Genomic DNA, 18930 nt, shown 5'->3' on the forward strand with positions numbered 1-18930 from the left:
CATAGACAATGGGTTTCTAAAGAAATCACTTTAACTGGTTTGAGGATCAATGATGTTATGATCACAATATCAAACTATCATGCTTTGAATATCATAAGCTTAAACACATTGTTTTTTTTGACCAAGATTTTAGTTTACTCTCACTCTGCAGCCTGTAACTCATCATTCATTTTTTTGTTTCCAGTATTAAAAACACTAACTAAGTGTGGGTTGTTGGTCCTTGCAAAAATTGAATTTTATTTTCTGAGAAATGGATAGAGTAAAAGAGGTTGAAAAAAGCTGCCTGGTTTTCTATGACACAGGAGAGCATCTAGTCATCTATATATACGGATTTTTTAATATGGGTTCAGATGTATGGCATCTACAGAGCCCCGCTCTCAACATCGTTGAGGCCGTCTGGAATTAAGTGGAGACACAGAACCAAATGAGACAGCAAAAGTCAGCAGAACTGTGGTAAGTTCTCCAAGATGCTTGGAACAATCTACCAGCAGATTTTCTTATAAAGCTGCATGACAGCATACCTAAGAGAATTGGTGCAGTTTTAAAAGTAAAGGGTGGTCACATCAAATATTGATTTGATTTTGTTTTTTTTTTACTGTTTACTGCTCTTTATAGAATTTTTTTTGATATTGTGGCAAGCATTTGGTCCATAATGACAGATGAGGAAGTTCGTTAACTTAACAACTGTTTTATTGTGATAAACACAAAACAGACCGGGCACCATGACCCAGAAGGTGAACCCAGTCAGTCTCATACAGACGGGGAAGGTGACCATCACACACCCCAGTTACAGTGATCCACAAATACACAAGCGAATAACTGTATAACCCAAACTAAAATGTAACAATAAATGAACTGGAACTTTGCACCATAATCCCACAAAAGCATTTTAATACAAGAACAATAAACAGCGCTGATCATTTGAAATACAGGAGTGGGCCGTCGACCATACCCCCCCCCCAGAGTGTCACAATATTTAGAAACGTTTAATTTCATTATTTTTGGAAACATTTTTGTTGACAGAATTTTTTACATGCGCCTAAGACTTTGCACGACAGTGTTGATGACTAGAATACATCTGTGCATGTCTATATAGTAGTTGTATTATATAGTACACTGAATATACAGGGCTCTAGTGGATGGGACCTCAGCTGTTGGCTTCTTTGCAAAGAACAACAGTGATTGCTAGTGTTATGTTTTGTAACTCCAGAAACAAATTGAAAGAAGAAACACAAAATTGGCGTAACACAATTTGTTTGGCCAGAAGAGTAGGTTTCTGTTTAGATGTTGCAATTTTGTTGACACTCAGTTTCGTTCCTGACAGCAACTCAATTGTGTCTTTGTTAGCTCTTTCATAAGAACATAAGAAATAGGAGCAGGAGTCGGCCATCTGGCCCAATCCAGCCTGCTCTACCATTCAATGAGATCATGGCTGATCTGGCCATGGACTCATCTCCACCTACCTGGCTTTTGCCCATAACCCTTAATTCCCCTACTATGCAAAAATCTATCCAACCTCGTCTTAAAATATATTTACTGAGGTAGCCTCCACTGCTTCATTGGGCAGAGAATTCCACAGATTCACCACTCTCTGGGAAAAGCAGTTCCTCCTCATCTCCACCCTAAGTATACTCCCCCAAATCTTGAGGCTATGTCCCTAGTTCTAGTGTCACCTACCAGTGGAAACAACCTTCCTGCCTCTACCTTATCTATCCCTTTCATAATTTTATATGTTTCTATAAGATCTCCTCTCATTCTTCAGAATTCCAGTGAGTACAGTCCCAAATGACTCAATCTCTCCTCATAGTCTAATCCTCTCATCTCTAGAATCAACCTGGTGAACCTCCTCTGCACCACCTCCAAAGCCAATATACGCTTCCTCAAGTAGGGAGACTAGAACTGCACGTAGTACTCCAGGTGTGGCCTCACCAGTACCCTGTACAGTTACAGCCTAACCTCCCTGTTCTTAAACTCAATCCCTCTAGCAATGAAGGCCAGCATTCCATCTACCTTCCTGATAGCCTGCTGCACCTGCAAACCAACCTTTTGTGATTCATGCACAAGCACTCCCAAGTCCCTCTGCACAGTAGCATGCTGCAATTTTTTACCATTTAAATAATAATCTGCTCTTCCATTTTCCTTCCAAACTGGATGACCTCACATTTTCCAACATAGTACTCCGTCTGTCAGATCCTTACCCACTCATTTAACCTATCTATATCTCTCTGCAGACTCTCTGTATTTTCGGCACAATTTGCTTTTCCACTCAATTAAGTATCATCAGCAAAGTTAGATACACTACACTCAGTCTCCGCTTCCAGTTCGTTAACGTATATTGTGAACAGTTGCGGGCCCAGCACCGACCCCTGCGGCACATCACTCACCACAGATTGCCAACCAAAGTAACACCCATGTGTCCCAACTCTGTGTTTTCCATGAGTTAACTAACCCTCTATCCATGCTAATACATCACCCCCAAATCTATGCAACTTTTATGGAGCACCCTTATGCAGCACCTTATCAAACGCCTTCTGGAAATCCAAGTAAATGACATCTATCCACTTAAAAGAATAAACAGACGACATTTTGGGCCTAGAGAAGGAAGGGGGAACATGCCAGAATAAAATGGTGGGGGGAGGTAAAGTGGGAAAGGTCAAGGGCTCGAGAAGAAAGAATCTGATGGGAGAGGAGAGTGGACCATAGGAGAAAGGGAAGGAGGAAGGGACCCAGGGGAAGTGAAAGGTCAGAGTGGAGATTGGAGGGGTGGGGTGGAATTGATTGACTGTAAAGAGAAACCAATAGTCGTGCCATCAGGTTGGAGATTATCCAGATGGAATATAAGGTGGTGCTCCTCCACCCTGAGCGTGGCCTTATCTTGGTTCAAGACAAGGCCATGGATCAACACGTCGTAACAGGAATAGAAATGGGAATTCAAATGTTCAGCTGCCAGGAAGTCCCACTTGTGGCGGTTGGTACAGGGATGTTCGTCGCAGTGGTCCCCCAGTTTTCGACGGGTCTCATCAACGTAGGGGAGGCCGCATCAGATATCTCTCGATATCTCTCATGGTCCTTGAGAAACAATACCCTGACAGTTCCATTCTTAAACAGATTCTAATTCTCTTAGTCCTACTGCACTTAATTAGCAGGAATGTAGTCATTTGTACATGTTTTTCTGGTCAAGACCTGATTCTAAAGATTTTTGAAATTGGTCACAGGTGACTACTTCAAACTATTTCTACATTACATGCCTGTCTTCCAAAACATTCACATTAAATTTGCTTGAGAAGTATGTGTTGTGCATAATCTTTACCAGGGTCATTTCTGGAGGTCTTAGTTACTTATGCTGAGACACCAGGCTGTCAAATTTTTGGTCCAAGAAACATTATGCCTTACGAAAAAGTAAAATGTATAATTCATTACATATAGCTTTTGCTTTTAATATATTCATCCTTGCATCCCAGCCAAAATGGATACCTGCCATAAAACACATGAAAATCCATTAACTGTAATTATTCAACATCTTCTGATAAGTACTGTCCCATCTGTGGATAAATTTCAGACAATGTTCATGGCAATCAGAATATTATAATACACTTATTATTCTGGAAAGCATAATTTATTTTAATAATTTCAACTTTCTGCAGTAATTGTCATCTGGCAGAGAATGCTTTCTGCATATTCTAACAATTAACACTACCATAGCTGATCGTGATTAAACTTCTTTAATTTGTCACTGAGGTTTATATAATCAAGCACTGAAAACAGGAACTTCAGGCACTCCTGATTAGTATTAGTGTATGTGGTGAGAATGTACATGGAGTGGGAGTCTAGTACCGGCCTCAGAGTAGAAGGATGACCCTTTGGAACAAAGATGGGGAGGAATTTGTGGAAGTCATTGCCGTAGATGGCAATGGAGACCATGTCGTTGGGTATATTTAAAGCAGAGGTTGATAGATTCTTGATTAGTGGGGGCGTTAAAGATAATGGGAAGAAGGCAGGAGAATGAGGTTGAGAAGGATACCAAGTCAGAAATGGCAGAGCAGACTCAATGGGCTGAATGGTTTAATTCTAGTCCTATGTCTTCTGGTCTTATTAAAAGGAACAGAAAGAAAAACAAACCAATCAGTTTTGTTTCTCCTCGCTAACCTTGAGCTATGATTCAGAACTAAACAAACAGCAATCCTTTTAGCTTTATCTACCAGAAATGTCCTTCTGTAATGAATGGAAAATATCATAGCAAGAAGGAAAGGAGATCTTGTCACAGTGTAGTTGGTTAGTGCCTTTAATATGATGTGCTTTTAGATCATGATGTAATTTAAATGCAATAGCTCCCATACGAGGAAGCTTCCCTTCTATAATCTTTTACATGAAAATAAGTTGTATTTTAGTTTTGTGTTTCTTCATTTTTTAAATATGTGATATGTTTACGTTAAAATCAATTAAATACAATCAGAATTTAGCACTGGGGGAAACAGATTAGAACATATATCCAAAATATAATTATGAAAATAAACCCAGTATTCATATATTGACCTCCCATAGAAGTGACATTACATCAAAGTCAAATATGAAAAATTGCTATCAGCTTCCTCAAAGCTAGAAATATGTCCTTTCTGATTGGTGAGGGCAATTACACCATTATAAAAATATACAGGTACTGTATAGTTAGTCCTTTGGCCACAATGATCAAAGCTTACACTTTTATATGAGATGGTTCAGAATAGTTCATTATTATGTGCAGCATGCTTGGATCAAAGATAACATGAACCAAATTAGACTGTGATTGATTTTGTGCTGTTCTGCCATGAATCTTTTGTGGAGCTGCTGGGCAAAAGTTAGAAAAATATAACAGGGAGTTAGAATATCACTGTCATTTGTCCAAATTTTTTTAAACTTCTTTCATTGCACCATATTTTGGCCACCTTCATTATGCAGACTGTACATTTCAAGACAAATTCCCATCAGAGTAGACTGATAGCATTAGGGTTCAGAGCACTGACCTGTATAGTTTACTGTCTATAAACTTGCACCAAACACCTACAGGATTCCGTCAAAATCAGTTAGAGGTTAACGTGCAAACAGGTGATGATTCCTGCTGTTTTATGAGTGTTCGGTCTCAGGAAGGATGGTGATGAGTATAGTTAATTTCAAAATCACAGTGTGATACCTGATTAGCCTTGGACTCAGGGTCTACCCTCTCAGCTACTTCCCATATTAGTGTGTGCATGATGATTTGTTCCATAAATGTGCACTGCACTGCACTTTTGGAGATCTAAAACCTAGAATGTGTGCCTGTGTTCAAAAACAGTGATCTAAACAACTGTATATGATACTGTTATAAGCTATCTGTGTGTACTATGGACCAAATCAAATATTTTATTTTACTTTTCCAGAATGCATTTTATTGTTATAGTGGGTAGGTTTCTAGCAAAAAGTGTTTTTGCAAGCCTGCAGAACATCCTACAAAAGTAATGGATACAGCTCAGTCTATCACAAGTCAGGCCCTTCCAACCATTGAACGCGGTCACAGGAAAGCTGAATCCATCAACAAGAACCCCACCAGCCAGGTCATGCTGTCTTATTGCTGCTGACTCAGGAAGAAGATACAAGGGCTTCAGGACCCATACCACCAGATCCAGGAGGGTTATTATTCTTCAACATTTATGCTTTTGAACCGATAATTTCAACTCAACTTCATTTGCCCCATCACTGAACTTTTCCTACAACCTATGGACTCACTTTCAAGGAATCTTCATTTCATGTTCTTGATGTTTATTGTTTTATTATTATTTTATTATTGTAGAGATTTATTTTTTCTCAGCTCATATGGTAAAACCCGAGGTATGGGAACAGCCAAGTTGGCTCATTTCTCAAATGCAAGGACCTTTCAGGCTATTCTAGTGGTGTGTAGTATTGCGGTTTTCTGAAGATTAACCCCTACATATTGTTCGGGTCAAATTTGACCCCTTTTGACATTTGACAACAGTAAAAACAACCTAAATGCCATTTTTTTCAGTTGAAGTTTGATGACTTTTCCTAAGGTGACCCAAAATGCGCAAAAATGAAAATATTTAAAAATTTTATACTTTTGTACAGGCGCTACAAATTTTTGTACATTGGGGCTGTTCCAGGTCAAATTTGACCCAGTATCTATTGAAATGATCTCTGAAACATTAATTAAGGATTAATCACCCATTTATTAATGTCAGATAGGCTATTTATACATTCTAAATAGATCTGTGGTTCAAAATCTGGTATAGACACTTGTTATGAGGGGATTCTTGGGCCGGGTCAAAATTGACCCGGACCATACTATGAAGGTGTAGAATATGAACAGGTTGCCTGGGTTAAATAGATGGTGCTGTGTAGCCCTAATTGTTTAATGTTATTGTGTACTGCCTTTGAGGTGATAGCAGTTGTAGATATTACAGTCGGGATAATGCATACCCTGTTAATGTTCCATAGTCTTTCAATTTCCTCTTTTACTTCAGGAAATTTCTAGAGTTTTTCACTTATTGATTTCTGTAAGTTATGTGTGTTTGGAATGGCTATATCTATTAATTAAGTTGTTCTTGCTTGTTTATCCTGTATTATTATATTCAGATGGTTATTATGGAATATCCTATTTGTGATAACGGATCAGTTGTTATATAATTTGTGGGATTCTGACTCTAAAACTGGATCAGGCTTGTATTTATAGTAAGCTGTGATTTCTTTAGAGTCTGTATTTTAAAGCAACGTTTTGTGGAATGATGTTTGCCACTTGATTGTGTCTGTGTAAGTAATCAGATTGAGTTAAACTGCTGCAGGATCCTGTAATGTGTTGGATTGCTTCTGCTTTTTCTTGGAATTTTCTACATTTATCCTCTTTTATATATTTTTGCCACAAGAAACCCTTCGGTTTCTGGGAAGAGGTCTCCAACTGTGAGCCAGGTGTTTGGCGCTTCGTTGTCGACGTCCAGTCTGCTCAGATTGCAAGAATGTATAGCAGATGCAGTTTAATGTGGATAAATGTGAGGTTATCCACTTTGGTGGCAAGTACAGGAAGGCAGATTACTATCTGAATGGTGTCAAGTTAGGGAAAGGGGAAGTACAACAAGATCTAGGTGTCCTTGTTCATCAGTCACTGAAAGTAAGCATGCAGGTACAGCAGGCAGTGAAGAAAGCTAATGGCATGCTGGCCTTCATAACAAGGGGAGTTGAGTATAGGAGCAAAGGGGTCCTTCTGCAGTTGTACAGGGCCCTGGTGAGACCACACCTGGAGTATTATGTACAGTTTTGGTCTCTAAACTTGAGGAAGGACATTCTAGCTATTGAGGGAGTGCAGTGTAGGTTTACGAGGTTAATTCCTGGGATGGTGGAACTGTCATATGTTGAAAGATTGGAGCGACTGGGGTTGTATACACTGGAATTTAGAAGGATGAGAGGGGATCTGATTGAAACATATAAGATTATTAAGGGATTGGACACGCTAGAGGCAGGAAACATGCTCCTGATGTTGGGGGAGTCCAGAACCAGAGGCCACAGTTTAAGAATAAGGGGTAGACAATTTAGAACGGAGTTGAGGAAAAACTTTTTCACACAGAGGGTTGTGGTTCTGTGGAATGCTCTGCCTCAGAAGGCAGTGGAGGCCAATTCTCTGGATTCTTTCAAGAAAGAGTTAGATAGAGCTCTTAAGGATAGCGGAGTGAAGGGATATGGGGAGAAGGCAGGAAAAAGGATGATTATGGATGATCAGCCATGATCACAGTGGTGCTGGCTCGAAAGGCTGAATGGCCTACTCCTGCACCTATTGTCCATTGTCTATTGTCTAATGTCTTCCATGGAGGGTCATGCTCTTCCATTAGTTAGCTTCTTCAATATTAATAATTTCTTCATTTTCTGGGTTGTGCTCTCATTTAGGTTTAGCGGGTGTAGTTCTTATCAGAATTGCATATGCTGGCTTGGAGTGCTGAATCCTGTTTTCATTGATGGAAGTATATTCTAAGAAGTTTTAGCTGACAGTGTGTAGATTGTTAATGCCGGTTATTCCTCTTCCCCCCTTCTGTCCTAAGTAGTGTTAATCTAAACGCATTTGAATGTACATAACGTTTTCTGAAATTTGTTATTTCAGTTCTTATTTTTATTTGTAAATTTTCCAGATCGGTTTCAGACTAAGGCATTATGCCAAAAGAATATGTCAGTATGGGTATATTGTTAATATGGGTATGTTGAGCTCTGGAAGATTTTCTTAAGCCTTGAAACAAATACTATCCAAAGTTTTTCCTTCATCACAATATGATCTATTTCCTTTGCTTGTTGATGTCCCAGATACCTGCATGTTTCATATTCATCCATTGTTGTATTATATCCTGCTGCTCTGATTTATATTCTATTAGCTCTATTGCGCCTTTCTTTATGTTTATTGTTCTGCACTTAACCAGTCCAAAGTTCATGTTTATATCATTTAAAGATAGTTCCACTACTTGAATTAATTGCTTTAACTTTACTGATGAAGGAGCATATGATTTCAAACGATCCATGTCTAGAGGCTGTGTCAGGGTATAATTAGTTTTGTTTTTTCTGATTTGATACCGAATTTTCATTGGATTCAGTAAATTAGAGAGCAATTTTAAAGCTAGACAGAACCACAGTGGACTTAGAGATTCACTTTGGAAAATGCCTCGGTTTATTTTGATAATGGTGGTTGTTCGTTTTTGGTTGTTAATAGATAGGGTGATTATAATACACCAATGCTTCATCAGATGTTGAAGGAATTTCACAAGTATTGGGTGTAGTTTATGTATATTAAGAACTTCTATTAACCACAAGTGTGGGACTGAGTCAAATGCCTTTTGGTAGTCAATAGAGCAACATAAAATATTTCTGTTTTGCTGCCGGGCTTGATTTAGAATTACAAAATAGAAACACAGAAACATAGAAAACCTACAGCACAATATAGGCCCTTCAGCTTACAATGTTGTGCCTACCCTTAAACCTTGCCTCCCATATAACCCCCCGCCACCTTAAATTCCTCCATATACCTGTCTAGTAGTCTCTTAAATTTCACTGGTGTATCTGCCTCCACCACTGACTCAGGCAGTGGATTCCACGCACCAACCACTCTCTAAGTAAAAATCCTTCTTCTAATATCCCCCTTGAAATTCCCACCCCTTACCTTAAAGCCATGTCCTCTTGTATTGAGCAGTGGTGCCCTGGAGAAGAGGCGCTGTCTATCTACTCTATCTGTTCCTCTTATTATCTTGTACACCTCTATCATGTCTCCTCTCATCCTCCTTCTCTCCAAAGAGTAAAGCCCTAGCTCCCTTAATCTCTGATCATAATCCATACTCTCCAAACCAGGCAGCATCCTGGTAAATCTCCTCTGTACCCTTTCCAATGCTTCCAAATCCCTCCTATAGTGAGGCAACCAGAAATGGACACAGTACTCCAAGTGTAGCCTAACCAGTGTTTTATAGAGCTGCATCATTACATCGCGACTCTTAAACTCTATCCCTCGAGTTATGAGAGCTAACACCCCATAAGCTTTCTTAACAACACTATCTACCTGTGAGGCAACTTTCAGGGATCTGTGGACATGTACCCCCAGATCCCTCTGCTTCTCCACACTACCAGGTATCCTGCCATTTACTTTGTACTCTGCTTTGGAGTTTGTCCTTCCAAAGTGTACCACCTCACACTTCTCCGGGTTGAACTCCATCTGCCACTTCTCAGCCCACTTCTGCAACCTATCAATGTCTCTCTGCAATCTTCAACAATCCTCTACATTATCCACACCACCACCAACCTTTGTGTTGTCTGTAAACATGTCCTTAACTGAGAAATTACCTAGGGTTACCCATAGTCGTCTATTTTTCTGAGCTCCATATACCTGTCCAGGAGTCTCTTAAAAGACCGTATTGTATCCGTCTGCAACACCGTCACTCGCAGCCCATTCCACGTATTCACCACTCTCTGCGTTAAAAAACTTACCCCGGTATCTCCTCTGTACCTACTTCCAAGCATGTTAAAACTGTGCCCTCTCATGCTATCCATTTCAGTCCTGGGAAAAAGCCACTGACTGTCCACACAATCAATGCCACACATCATCTTACACACCTCGAATAGGTCGCCTCTCATCCTCCGTCACTCCAAGGAAAAAAGGCCGAGTTCACTCAACCTATTCTCATAAGGCATGCTCTCCAATCCAGGCAACATCCTTGTAAATGCCCTCTGCACCCTTTCTATGGTTTCCACATCATTCCTATAGTGAGGCGACCAGAACTGAGCACAGTACTGCAAGTGGGGTCTGACCAGGGTCCTATATAACTGCAACATTACTTCTGGGCTCCTAAACTCAATCCCACAATTGATGAAGGCCAATGCACCATATGCTTTCTCAACCACAGAATCAACCTGCACAGCAGCCTTGAGTGCCTTGTGGACTCGGACCCCGAGATTCCTCTGATCCTCCACACTGCCAAGAGTCTTACCATTAATACTATATTCTGCCATCATATTTGACCTACCAAAATGAACCACCTCACACTTACCTGGGCTGAGCTCCATCTGCCACTTCTCAGCCAGTTTTGCATCCTATCAATGTCCCGCTGTAACCTCTGACATCCCTGCACACCATCCACAACACCCAACCTTTGTGTCATCAGCAAATTTACTCGCCTATCCCTCCACTTCTTCACCCAGGTCATTTATAAAAATCACGAAGAGTAGGGGTCCCGGAACAGATCCCTGAAGCACACCACTGGTCAGTTGTCCTTTACACCCTTTCATACCTTTACAGCATCCTTTCTGTTCTTCTGTAAGTATATTGTGGTTATCTAAGTGAGTGGAGATTAGTTGCGAGATACATGATGTTACAATTTTATAAATAGTTTGTAAGCAAGTAATAGGGTGATATTTTGATGGATCTTTTCTGATTTCCCCTTTAGGTAAAAGATATGTTTTATCTGTCAAAAATTCAGGCACTTTTTCAGGATTTTTGTGAAAATTGTTGATATGCATTAATAGGTACTGATGAAGAAAAGTAAATGTTTTATAGCAAATAATTATGAATATTATCACTGCCAGTATGTTTCCAGTTGCGGGTATTTTTATAACCTCTTTCTGCATATCCATAGTAACTTCAGATATTTGCATTTCTTCAATTGTGAAGAAATTATTATTATTTTTTTTTTCTCAGCTCAACCTGGTAAAACCTGAGGTACAGGCATAGCCAAGCATGTTTTCTTTCTTCTGTACTTGCACGGGTTTATTGCCTTTTGTACTTTGGTTGCTTGTCCGTCCTGTTGGGGGCAGTCTTTTACTGATTCTATTGTGCTTCTGGGATTTACTGCATATTCCTGCAAAAAATGAATCTCATGGTTGTATATGGTGACATATTTGTATTTTGATAATAAATTTATTTTGAACATAAAAAAGATTGTCCAAAAATTTTTTTTAGATAGTTTTGGCTTTCCTCTTTCTTGTGTGTATAATTATAACTCATGCTCTGTATCTAATATGTGCTAAGTATTTTATTCGGTAGCCAAATTACTAGATTCTTGAACAACAGAGAGCCTTAAAATCTATTACTGTATCCCCCTGAGGAATTATTGAATGAATAGTGGTAAATCACAGCAGTATTGCTTTGGCTCCCTCTACAGTCTAGATGAATGATGTGATGTATGGATTTATTTCTTTTACAGCAATGAACCCCCCCCCACCCCTTAGCATTACATATTAGATCATAAGTCATAGGAGAAGAGTTAGGCCATCTGGCCCATTGAGTCTGATCCACCATTCAATCATGGCTGATCCTTTTTTTTAATCTCCTCTTCAACCCCAGTTCCCAGCCTTCTCCCTGTAACCTTTGATGCCATGTCCAATCAAGAACCTATTAATCTCCGCCTTAAATACACCCAACAACCTGGCCTCCACAGCTACATGTGGCAATAAATTCCACAAATTCACCACCCTTTGGCTAAAGAAATTTCTCCTCATTTCTGTTTTGAAAAGGCGCCCCTCTATCCTGACACTGTGCCCTCTTGTCCTAGACTCTCCCACTATGGAAAATATTCTTTCCACATCTACTCTGTCTAGGTCTTTCAATATTCAAAAGGTTTCAATGAGATCCCACCTCATGCTTCTGAATTCCAGCGAGTACAGACCCAGAGCCATCAAACATTCCTCGTCTGATAACCCTTTAATTCCTGGAATCATCCTTGTGAACCTCCTCTGGACCCTCTCCAATGCCAGAACATCATAAGGGGCCCCAAAATGTTCACAATACTCAAGGTGAGGCCTCACCTGTGCCTTATAAAGCCTCAGCATCACATTCTTGTTCTTGTATTCTAGACCTCTTGAAATGAATGCTAACATGGCATTTGCCTTCCTCACCACCAACTCAACCTGCAGGTTAACCTTTCGGGTGTTCTGCACAAGGACTCCCAAGTCCCTCTGCATCTGAGATTTTTGGATTTTCTCCCGGTTTAGAATATAGTCCACACATTTACCTCTACCACCAAAGTGCATGACTATGCATTTCCAACATTGTATTTCATTTGCCACTTTTTTGCCCATTCCCCAAATCTGTCTAAGTCTTTCTGTATCCTACCTGTTTTCTCAACACTACCTGCCCCTCCAGCAATTTTTGTAGCATCTGCAAACTTGGCAACAAAGCAATCTATTCCATCATCTAAGTCATTTATATACAGCATAGAAAGAACTGGTCCCAACACCGACCCCTACGGAACACCAGTAGTCACTGGTAGCCAACCAGAAAAGGATCCTTTTATTCCCACTCGCTGCCTCCTACCAATCAGCCAATGCTCTAACCATGTTAGTAACTTTCTTGTAATACCATGGGTTCTTAACTTGGAAAGCAACCTCAGGTATGGCACCTTGTCAAAGGCCTTCTGAAAGTCCAAATATACAACATCTACTACATTCCTGTTATCTATCCTACTTGTAATCTTCTCAAGGAATTCCAACAGGTTCATCAGGCAGGATTTTCCCTGAAGGAAACCATCCTGTATTGTAATGTGAACAATGTGGAGGAATCAAAGAAAGCCCCTACACTTCTTAGCTTAATGGGCCCAAGAATGTACAGTCTCTTACGCAACCTAGTAACCCCCGAAAAGCCAGCAAGCAAGATGTTCGATGAAATTGTTACAATTTTACAAAATCACTTGAGCCCTAAGCTGCTGGTAATAGCTGAGTATTTAGATTTTACAAAAGGAACCAGTCGAAAGATGAAGGCATTTCTGATTACATTGCAGAACTGCTCAAACTTTCCCAGTACTGTGTCTTTAGAGATAGACTTTCTGATGCATTAAGGGACAGACTTATATGTGGCATGCATAGTCAAAGCACTCAAAAGAGGCTACTGTTCAAAAGAGACCTTACCTTAGAAGGGGCATTGACCATTGCAATATCATTAGAGACTTCAGTAAATGATGCAGCAGAATTACAGAAAAGGAGGTCAGAATGTGAAATGCACAAAATGTCCCTGAATGTTCCAAAAAGCCAAAAATGGTATCAATGTGGCAAATCCTCACTGTGGTTCAAAGAAAAAGTCTGCAGTAAGTGTCACAGACAAGGTCACATAGAGAGCATGTGCAAGGCAGACAAAAAGCACAACCAAGTGAAAAGTCCCCAACACAAAACAGAATCAGACAACATAGAGTCTAACAAAGGTGAACTGTCATGCCTAGAATAGTATTGTATTATTGAAGCAGATCGCAAAATCATATGGATCACAATAGATGTGTTTGGTTTAAAACTGAAAATAGAACCGGGCACAGCTTTGTCTATAATTCCAGAGACTGCCTACAACAGACTTTTTTCAAAGATGCCATTAGAGAAGACTTCAACGATGCTAAAGACCCACATAGGCAAAAAGTTCCGCTAAAGGCAAAGTGAAAGTGATGTATGGAGGCCAGACACAGCACTTAGAGCTTTATGTATTGAAAAATGGAGGGCCAGCACTTTTCGGCCGTGAATAGTTGAGGAAAATCCAACCAGACTGGCACTCAATCAAAACCCTCGGTGGCATCAACAGGCAACGGGAGCCCAAGTGCACTGCTGCCTAATGTGAATGAGAAGGTGTTTGAGAAGGTGATTGGTAAACTCAAAGGCATGAAGGTCAGCATTGAACTGGATGAAGCAATAATACCAAGATTCAATAAAGCGCATCCAATGCCTTATGCACTACATTCTAAAGTGGATGCTGAACTTCAGAGCTTGGAGGCATCTGGAATTCTTTCCAAGTTTGAGTGGAGTGATTGGGCCATACCCATTGTCCCGGTGATCAAGAAAGGAAAGATCAGAGCTGTTCACATATGTGGGGATTTCAAAGTAAGCATCAGCCCGGTATTGTGTGCTGTTGAGTATCCTCTGCCACGAATAGAAGACAGTTTTGCATCTTTGGCAGGTGGGGAGAGATTTTCAAAGATTGACTTGTCATAAGCCTATCAGCAAATGGAGATTGAGGAGTCAAGCAGGAAGTTCCTCACAATCAACATTCACAAGAGACTGTTCCAATATACTTGTCTCGTCTTTGGCGTTGCATCAGCTCCAGCAATTTGACAAAGAAGAATGGACCAAGTGCTCCAAGATATCCCAGGAACACAATGTTATCTTGATGACATCATCATGACTGGCAAGAATGATGAAGAGCACCTCCAGAACCTTGCTAAAGTGCTTACCAGTCTGAGTGAGTGTGGTCTGCATGCAAACAGAGAGAAGTGTGAGTTTGTCGAGAATGAAATCTCATATTGTGGACGTGTCATGGACAAGCATGGCTTACATAAGTCACAATAAAAGACTGAGGCGGTGCAACAGGCGCCCAAACCAGAAAATGTATCAGTACTCAGGTCATACTTGGGCCTTGTAAACTACTACCACTGGTTTCTCCCAGACATTGCTACAGTGCTGCATCTATTGAATGCACTGTTACAGACAGGAGCAAAGTGGGAACGGTCAGAAAGATGTGAAAGAGCATTCAAGGAAACAAAGAGACTAATAACATCTGATGAACTGCTCACACATTATGACCCATCCCTGCCCAGCAGACTGGTATGCAATGTATCCCTGTATGGCATTGGAGCTGTTTCGTCATACTTTATGAAAGAGGGATCTGAATGCCTGATTGCGTTTGCTTCAAGATCACTGTCAAATGCAGAACACAACTACGCACAGATTGACTGAGAGGCCCTTAGTTTAGTATGGGGAATGAAGGAGTTCCACCACTACCTCTACGGAGAAAACTTACACTAATAACAGGTCACCTGCCTAGGAAGGGAATTGCCTTGATGTCTGCTACCCAGCTATAATGTTGGGCGCTATTCCTAGGAGCCCACTCTTATGACATAGAGTTCAAGGATACCAAACAACAATGCTGATGGCTTGTCACACCTTCCACTATGAACAACTGAAGAAGAAAGATCTTCATACTGTGATCCAGCAGAAGTGTTCCACACCGCATTGATGGACTAGTTGCCGGTAGCATATTCCGAAATACAAAGCAAACAAGGAATGACCCGACATTGTCAAAAGTCTATGAAATCGCCATGCAATGATGACCAGCTCATGGTAACGCTATGTTTCCATGTTTCCAGAGTTCTCAGCGAGATGAGACTAACTGTCAATATGTCAAAGTATGCTGATGTGTGGTTGTCATGTTGTGGTTCCCTCTAAACTGCACACCAGTATGTTAGAAAATCTGCATGAAGGACACCTGGGTACAGCTGAGATGAAGAGTCTCGTCTGGAGCTACGTGTTGTGGCTGGGAATAGATCAACAGATTGCAGACTTTGCCAGAAGCCGTTTGAAATGCCAAAAAGTTCAAAATGCACCCCCACAGGCACTGTTACACCCGTGGGAGTGGCCGTTGTCATCATGGCATGAGTACTTATTGACTTTGCTGGCCCATTCATGGATTCCATGTTTCTAATTGCTGTGGATGCTCATTTGAAGTGGCTGGAGGTCATACCAATGAAGTCAACCACCTCAGCAAAGACTGCTTCCATTCTGAGGACAGAAACAGCTTACCAGAACAAATTGGTAGTGATGATGGACCACAATACACGTCAGGAGAATTCTGACTGTTCATGAAGAAAAATGGCATCAGACATTTCCAGTCAGCTCCTCACCACATAGCAACAAATGGGTTCGCTGAAAGGTTTATCCAAACCTTCAGGTAGTCCATTAAAGTGATGAAAGAGGAGGACATTTCTCTACAGCGCAAGGTGGACAAATTCCTTTTTCTGAATCGGAACTCTGTTCATGCGACGACAAATCAAACACCTACAATACTGTTCATGAGCAGGAATCAGAGATCTCGCATAGACCAGCTGAAACTAAATCTATGCAGGGAAGTGCAGAATAAAGAGTTCAGCCAGTTGTAGCAAGGAGCTTCGAGGTTAGACAGGAAGTCCTAGCCTGTGATTACCGAGAAGACAAGTGGACACCCAGTAGGATAGCTACAAGTACTGGCCCACTGATGAGCACAGTGGATGTTGGAGATCAGACATGGAGACGCTGTGTGGACCAGATACAGGATACTCAACCAAAGAACACACCTGAGTCGATTGCATCCAACAAGACGGACACATTACAGTCAGGAGACTTACCTCTCAGTGATGATGTCACTGACAGCAGAGTGACATGGGAAACTGAGAATGGTGTCTTAGTCAAGACACCTGCCAAACCTGATGCCACGTGACAGGTCCAGAGGTGCAACAAGAACGTTATCATTGACAAGACACCTGCCAAACCTGATGCCACGTGACAGGTCCAGAGGCACGATCCTGAAAGAAACAGAGTGCCACCTAAAGGACTGAATCTTTAGAACTGTGGAGTTCGTCCTAGACTGCTGTTGTGAAAGCATGTTTATTTGGAATGTGGGTTATGAAAGGTAGATTAAATGTTTTGTACATATACAGTTTTATGCTGCATTAATCTAAAGGGGGAGGAAATATAATGTATGGATCAGTTTCTTTTAGAGTAATGACCTCCTCCCCGCCCCCACCTAGCACTACGTATTGACCTGTTGGCTGTGCATGTGCAGTTGACTATGCATTGTTCCCTATCTCTCTTGCTGTCATGTGAATACACCAGTTAAAGCCATCTCTCACGTCCGTACATTTATTTAGTATATATGTAGTTGTGCACAGACACAACAAATTATGTTGGGATTAACTGTGGTAATGGGAGAAAACTGCACTCACCAGTGAATTGAATAGTTCCAGAGACCCAAGTGCTGACCGAATACGCCTCATATAAAATAAATGATACAATACCGAAATGTTTGCTTCTTGTAATCTTCCCTTCAATCGATTTATACATCCAGTGAAAAGCAAAGGAACATATGTAAAGCCCACACCACATTTAATTGCAAACATAATTGATTCACAAATCTTAAGAAGTGAGTTTTCCTATATTTTTAAATGGAATTTTAAAAATGGAACATTAATGTGCTAAAATCAACCCAGTTTTAAAGAATTTACTATCTGGAGTTCTGGTGAGGTTGCACCATTGATTTTAGGTAAGGTCTCTCTCTTTTTCTCTCCACCTAAAGAAGGACATACTTATCCCAAATTTCTACAGATGTACTGTGGAGAACATTCTAACTGGCCGCACAGGATCAGAATAAGATGCAGGAAGTTGTGAACTCAGTCAGCTCCATCAAGGGCACTAGCATCCCCAGCATCCAGTACATCTTCATGGAGTAATGCCTCAAAAAGATGGCATCCATTATTAAGGAACCCCATCACCCAGCACATGCCCTCTGCTTATTGCTACCATCAGGGAGGAGATAAGGAGCATGAAGGCACACACTCAATGATTCAGGAATAGCTTCTTCACCTCTGCCATCAGATTTCTGAATGGACATTGAACCCATGAACACTATCTCACTACTTTTTTTCTTCTTCTTTTTATTTATTTTAACTTTTTAGTACATATAGACACACTTACTGTAATTTACAGCTTTTATTATTATGTATTACAATGTACTGCTGCCACATAACAGCAAATTTCATGACATATGCTAATGATAGTAAGCCTGATTCTGAATCTGATTCAGTGAAGTGAGTGCAATGAATGTTCAACAGATCTGTTATTGGAATGGGTGAGGGATTCATTTGTGAAGAGAAACCAAGCAGACTGGGCTATTACCTTTACTGCTTAGAAGAATGAGACGTGATCTGATTGCAACATACAACATAATTAGGTGTTTGAGAGGATAGATTTAGGGATGATGTTTATAGGTTGGGGAGTCTATAACTAGAATTTACAGTCTTACTTTAAGGGGCCAGCGATTCAAGAGTGAGAAATAATAAACTTCTTCACACATATCGTAGTGTTTTGCGGTTTTCTATCATTAGGATAGTAGAGGTTTAGTTCAAAGCCAAAGTCAAAATGTCAAAGTTAAGTTTTCTGTCACGTGCACAAGAACAAGTATGCACAGGTGCAATGAAAAACTTACTTGCAGCAGCATCACAGGCCCACAGCATCATATCAGCAGCATTGCACAAAAACATAAAATAATTGAAAATTATCGCCACTTTTGACAAGAAAACACAATTAGAACAAAAAAGTCCATTTTAAATCTATGTATATGCAATTCAGAGCATGGGCAATTTTTGGATAATAATGAATCAAAGGAAATTGTGATAGTGCAGGAAAATTACTCTGAGATAAAAGATAAAAGTACATTTACAGAATGGGTAATTAGGCCGAATTGTGTACTCCCACTTCTCGTAACCATGGTGTTATGTTCTGGAACGATGATGTTGCATTAAAATTCAAATTCATTCATTGATTTATTTCATCCTCATTGCTGCCAGCCAGTCACACTTGGGTAATGAAAGCTTTGTGGAATTAAATAAGAATATTGTATTAAGAAATTAAAATGAATTATGTGATTAATCTGTTAAACTAAATTTACAG

The sequence above is a fragment of the Mobula birostris genome, chromosome 1 (genome assembly GCF_030028105.1).
Source record: "Mobula birostris isolate sMobBir1 chromosome 1, sMobBir1.hap1, whole genome shotgun sequence".
In the NCBI taxonomy this organism is placed as follows: domain Eukaryota; kingdom Metazoa; phylum Chordata; class Chondrichthyes; order Myliobatiformes; family Myliobatidae; genus Mobula; species Mobula birostris.